The sequence below is a fragment of the Moschus berezovskii genome, chromosome 7, assembly GCF_049115385.1.
Source record: "Moschus berezovskii isolate FMDL1 chromosome 7, NW_MosBer_1.0, whole genome shotgun sequence".
Taxonomy (NCBI): Eukaryota; Metazoa; Chordata; class Mammalia; order Artiodactyla; family Moschidae; genus Moschus; species Moschus berezovskii.
In genome coordinates, this window is record NC_142466.1 from 74,651,805 (window position 1) to 74,657,804 (window position 6,000).

Genomic DNA, 6,000 nt, shown 5'->3' on the forward strand with positions numbered 1-6,000 from the left:
ATTGAGCTTAAGCTATATGCATAACAAGTGCTTGGGGATAAGAAGGGGGTGAATATAAAAAGGGGAGGAAAGTCTAAGGTTTTCATCAAGCTTGAATTATAATAATTATGGAAGGAAACAAGTTCTTATAATTTAAAAAATCTCTCTTCTTTCTGTACGTTAAACACTTGACAACAATTCACTGAACCTAAATCTATTTACTTAATTCAGCTGCGCGGTTACTGCTCGGATTGGGAGTCAAGATAGCCCAGTTCAACCCCCGGCATTCCACTTAAAGTCTTGGGTAAAACTCCTTTACTTCTCATTCACTTTTCTCATCTGTCAAATTGCAGAAGAAATCTCAGAGTTGTAAATAATAATAATAATCCTTTTAAAGTTAAAAAGTGTTATTAAAATCACTACAATAGGAAACCCAGGGATGGTCAGGCTGTCTGGCAAGAGCCTGTCGTCCGGCAGGAAGTAAGAAAGAGAAGTAGGATGGAGATTGCAGATACAGAGGCAGCTCTGCAAAACAGCAGCAGCTAGAAGCCCAACTCACCCCACCTGACTCCGGCTGACACATCCTGGCCCACTTTTCCAGACCCCTAGAAGAGCCCATCCGTGGCTAAGCTATACGCTTGCTCAGCTGGAGGCAGTTGTAAAGAGCAGAGTTGCCTCCCACCCGGCATTGCCCAGTTGTGTCTGGTCTGCATGGCTGGTCAAGCCAGTTAAAAGGAGGTAACAGGCTCCCTTCAGGGGCTCCCCTTGGAGAGACAGACTCATCTCCTGGACTCTGAACTTGCATCTGGGACCTATGACCTTGTTGCTGCTATGCTTCCTCTCTATAGGGAAGGTATAACTTCCTTCCTTAGGTTCAACTTCAAGGAAGGTCTCGTTCACAGACATCTCCACCTTAGAGTCTTCTCGCTTACCTCCCTCCTGGGGAACAGCTGCCATGTTCAAAGTTGTCCCGATCTAGTTTTCAACATATTTGTCACTGACTCATGGGGGCTGGCTCCTCTTCAATCCTCATCACAAGTTTTATTTAGCCATACCATTATTTAGTCATTTTGTTTATCCCCCATCACCCTGGCACCTTGCATGGATAAGACCTTTAATAATGAAGCAACTTAGGATGCATGCACATCCATATAAGGTGCCAGGGAGATGAGGGATAAACTGGGCTTCCCTGGTGCCACAGTGGTAAACAATCTGCCTGGTAATACAGGAGATGCATGTTTGATCCCTGAGTTGGGAAGATCCCCTGGAAGAGAAAATGGCAACCCATTTCAGTATTCTTGCCTGGAAAATTCCATGGACAGAGGAGCCTGGTGGGTTACAATCCATGGGGTCATAAAACAGGCAGACACGACTGAGCACAGCATGAAAGAACGCAACACGTGAGATTTTCAAACTTGGGTGATGATCTTTGAAAGGAAAATGAAAATCATCAAGGACCCCTGAGAAAGCATGTGAAATCCTGACACGAGGAATAACAGGGTGGTGCAAAGGGCATGGGAAAGGAGTCACCGGACTCTGAACTGTGTGACCTTGGGCAAATCACAGCCCGATGACCTCCCCAAACATGGGAGCAACTCGCACTCCCAGCAGAACCGTGAGAGTGTCCATTTCAGAACAGTGCTTTTTAAACTGCAGCAGCACAAAAATCTATTCAAAAGCCAGCTCAGTGACCCACCATGTAAATCGTCTAAAGATTTCCCAGGCAGTTGGAAAGATTTCCCAGGTTTGTTGGCCAGACCCCAGAAACACCTCATCACTGCCCTGGAACCACTGCCCCCTGGGGGTTCCAACTGCAGGATTTTGAAACCTCAATCTAGATCACACCTATCACCTCCTACTTGTATAATCATACTTCTTGGTTGAAGGACCTGGAGATAGAGTGCGTAGGCTGGCAGGGTGAGTTGAGGCTGGGTTTTCTTTAGGCTCCCAAACTACTGGAGGCAGGAACCAGGATGGAGAAGCCCCAGTTAGGCAGAAGCCCTGAAACAGCTGGCCCAGTAATACAGACAGGAAAATCAGAGGTCACGCCAGTCAAGTGTCCTTCAATAGAAACCTGCTGCTGGGAAAAGTGCTCCCACCAAGAATCTCTGATACCTCTTTTCTGTCCAGTTACTTTATTAAACACTAAGGACTTCCTCCTAGAAGCCAAACACTATTCTGAACTGGGAATTGATGACACAATCTCTGCCTCTAGGAACTTTGGAGGCTCTTCAGGAGCCTGTGGGTAAATGCCAGGAGAGCCAGGAATGATGGGAAGGCAGGTGACCCAGACTTAAAGAGAGACAGGACAAGTTGTTGGAGGAGATGATCCTGTATGGTTAAAATGTGAAGCGCAAACAGGGGCTAGTTGGGTGGAGGTAGAGGTAGAGGGCAAGAATATTTTGCACAGAAGAAACATGTTCAAAAGTAGCAGAAGAATGTGCAAAGAGCCAGAGTCAGTGCTAAGCTGCACTGAGACCCTTGCTCCTCCATTTCCTATCCTGGCAATGGGATTGAAGTCTCCTCCTCTAATAATCATACATACCCTGCGGGGCTGTGCTGAGAATTAAAGGAGATAATGAGCCAAAAGTACTGGGCACACAGGGTACTTAGTGAAGGGTATTAAATGTTGCTAAATATTTCCCATTACACTAGTCTGTAAGCTGCATAACCGCTGGGTTGCCATCATTGGTTTCTTCATCCTTGTAGACTCACTTTCAGGCCCAGAACCTTGCCTTTTATAGGCACCTGCTGCTGCTGCTAAGTCACTTCAGTCGTGTCCGACTCTGTGCGACCCCATAGACTGAAGCCCACCAGGCTCCCCCGTCCCTGGGATTCTCCAGGCAAGAACACTGGAGTGGGTTGCCATTTCCTTCTCCAATGTGTGAAAGGGAAAGTGAAGTCGCTCAGTCGTGTCTGACCCCCAGCGACCCCACGGACTGCAGCCCACCAGGCTCCTCCATCCATGGGATTTTCTAGGCAATAGTACTGGAGTGGCTTGCCATTGCCTTCTCCGTTTATAGGCACCTAACGAATATTTTTTAAATGAATGTTGAAAAAGTGCAAAGGCGTATAGCTATGTTTTTGGGATCAGAAAGCCATTTTTCCATAGCTAGAGCCCATCTAGCTCTGTGGCCATATAGGCAGATGCATGGTTTCTCGAAATAGCTCAGCAAATTTTTCCCTCACATGGTCCCAATGCACTGGCTATCCCCAGGCCACACTACCCAGCCTCACCCCTTCAACAGCAACTATCCTGACACATATCTACCTGGACACACAGGCAGACAAGGGGCTCCTCCGATAGACAAGAGCAGAAGCTGAACTATTAAAACAGGTTCTATCTTGTGAAGCACAAAGATTTCCATCAACATTCAAAAACCCCACCATCTCAAATGTCCCATCCTCCCTCTTGCTCACATGCTGGAACCTTCAAAGAGACACCCTTCTTTTCCAACCTGAGTTTCTTATCATCAACAGATGAGTGTCCCCAGCTCACATCCACCCAGCTGATCCCTTCTGCTTGGACTCCCACTCGTTGTGCCTGACTTTGCTCCCATGAACTGTGGACCTCAGGAAAGTCCTGCTGCTCTGTGGCCTCACTTTTTTCACTGTCAGAACACAGAGAGTCAGCGATGCTCCATGCTCACCTGGTAGTTATGTCTCAAGGGTAAAGGAGATAACAAATGAGATAACGTCTATGATTCACAGAAAACACCTCAAGAAGAAAGGCTCTGGATAAATACAAGGTGTAAACGCCACACCTGATTAGCGTGTATGCCTCTGTCTACAGACTTCAACCATAGACTCCACTCTCTTCCACCCCTGAACATAAATACCCTTCCCGCCTGTAATCACTGTCTCTGCTACACATCTTCACGTGCATACATATACCCACAGACTTCCAGCACCTGTATTTCCCCCAACATGCCCAGGGAAAATTGTTTTTGAACTCAGAGGAAGCTCAGGTTACAAACGCTCTCTTGCCCCTACACACAAGCTCTTTTTCAGGACGCAGGAAGAAGTGCCAAGCAGACAGCTTATCTCTCAAGCAGGGCACTTCAGCTCCCACCATGAGGCTGCAGGAGATCCTTACCTGGCACAGCTCCTCCTGCCAAGGGCTCTCCAGGACGAGGTGACTCCTTACTAGTTTGCCAGCACCCAAGACCAGAACAGAGGGGCTGATGGCAGCGAGAGGATGTGGTTGGAAGGCCAGGGGAAGGACCCAGACACTTCAGACGCTCAGCGCCCTAAGTACTCCTCATTCCTGGGAAAGTAGGGCCCTGAAGTCAATGAATCAGGAGCACTTTTCTAGGCATGACACAATCGTGGGCAAGCAGACCGCTCAGGCCCTCCCCAGTTCAGTCCTTTCCACTTGGAGCAGCAACCAGAAAGCCCATAGTGGTTGGTGCCTGTTGCTGCTGAGTTCTATGCTCTAAAGGCTGGAGTTAAGCATGTGGAAGGGTGTGTGTGTGAGAGAGTGTGTGTGTGTAGGGGAGTGGGGAGAGAGTGAGGGGCTGGCTGCCTGTGGTGGATGAGAGAAAGAAATGAATGTGATGTGTGTGTAGGTGTGAGACTGTGTGTGTGTTGCTTTGGCTGAATGACTCCAGGCAGTGCTAAGTTGCTTCACTCGTGTTCGACTCTGTGCGACTCCATGGACTGTAGCCCTCCAGGCTCCTCTGTCCATAGGATTCTCCAGGCAAGGATACTGGAGTGGGTTGCCATGCCCTCCTCCAGGGGATCTTCCTAAACCAGAGATCGAACCGGTGTCTCTTACCTCTAACCTGCATTGGCAGGCAGGTTCTTTACCACCAGCGCCACCTGGGAAGCCCCAAGCAGGCAGGGGTCCACTTAAATACCAGGTTCATCACCCACCTTCTCCATCGATCTCAGCCTTTGTGACCTATTCCTTCAGTGGAACAATCTATACTTCCAACTGCAGTCCCCGCCACCAGTGCGGACACACACACAGCCCATCTCCAAAGTTCCAGACAGCAAAGTTCAGTGGCCCGGCCGCGGCTGTCAGACCCTGCCTGCACATCTCCCGTTTCCTTATTTCTGGACTTCGGTGTCACCCAACACCTCTGTCCCCGCAGATCAGACTCGGGACGGGGAGCAGACAAACCCGGTCTGTAGGAGACAAAGCCGGAAGAACGGGCGCACCCTCCTTTCTTCCAGGCGGGGGCCAGACTCGCCGCACGCGCCCGGGCAGAGGGGAGACCCTGACAGTTACATGCGGAGACAAAGACACCTGGACAGACGCCGGCACAGACAGACAAAGGCCGACTGACGCGCTGGCACGCCGCGGGGAGCGCAGTTTCCCGGGAGCCCGGCTCCCTCCTTGCGGACTGCGCGAGACCCCTATCCACCTCACCTTATCTGTCCCTGCGCCTGGGGCTGACTTCAGGGTTTTTTTTTTTTCTTTTCCAGTGTGTTTGGCGATGTGCTCCCGTCTCTCTTCTCGCGCTGGCCGGGCGGGTCCCGAGATTGCTCGCAGCTCCGGCTCGCTAGATGAGGCGAGCAGAGAAACTTTCTACCTCGCCTCCCGCCCGGCGCCGCCCGGCTCCCGCCCGGCCGCCCGCCAGCTCGCCGGCTCCCTGAGCGCCGGCCCCAGCGCGGGTCGCGGAGCCTCGGGCGGGCGGGCGGGCAGGGCGGGGCGGGCGGACCGGGGCGGGGTCGGCGCCGCTCATTGGCCGGGGCGGGGCGGGGCGGGGCGGGGCGGGGCCGGCGCCGGCGCCTCTCGTTGGCTAGGGCTGCCGGCGGCTCTTCCTAGCGGCTCGGCGGCCTTTGTTCCCAGCTGACAGCTGGGGCTGCCCTAGACCTCCCGCTCCCCTGCATCCGCCTCCCGCGCGGGGTCCCGACTCCCCCAACTCTCCGATCTCACTTTGAGCAGATCCCTCCGGGTAGCCCCGTCTGCTCGATCATTTTCTCCCCCCTCTTTCTCTTCCTCCAGTCCTTCTTTTTTGTCTTTTTCTTATTTCCCCGTTCTTTTCACCCCCTTCTTCTTACATGTTTCATTTT

At 51.6% G+C, this 6,000-nt stretch overlaps 1 protein-coding gene across 1 annotated transcript in view; it reads right to left on the minus strand.

Annotated features, from left to right (window-relative positions):
• LZTS1 (leucine zipper tumor suppressor 1) overlaps nt 1-5,608 on the minus strand; it is a 63,000-nt gene extending 57,392 nt beyond the window's left edge. The window contains exon 1 of the mRNA XM_055427158.2: nt 5,354-5,608. The gene's annotated coding sequence lies outside the window, so the exon portion shown is untranslated. The remainder of the gene's footprint in view (nt 1-5,353) is intronic.
• Between the last annotated feature and the right edge of the window lie 392 nt (nt 5,609-6,000).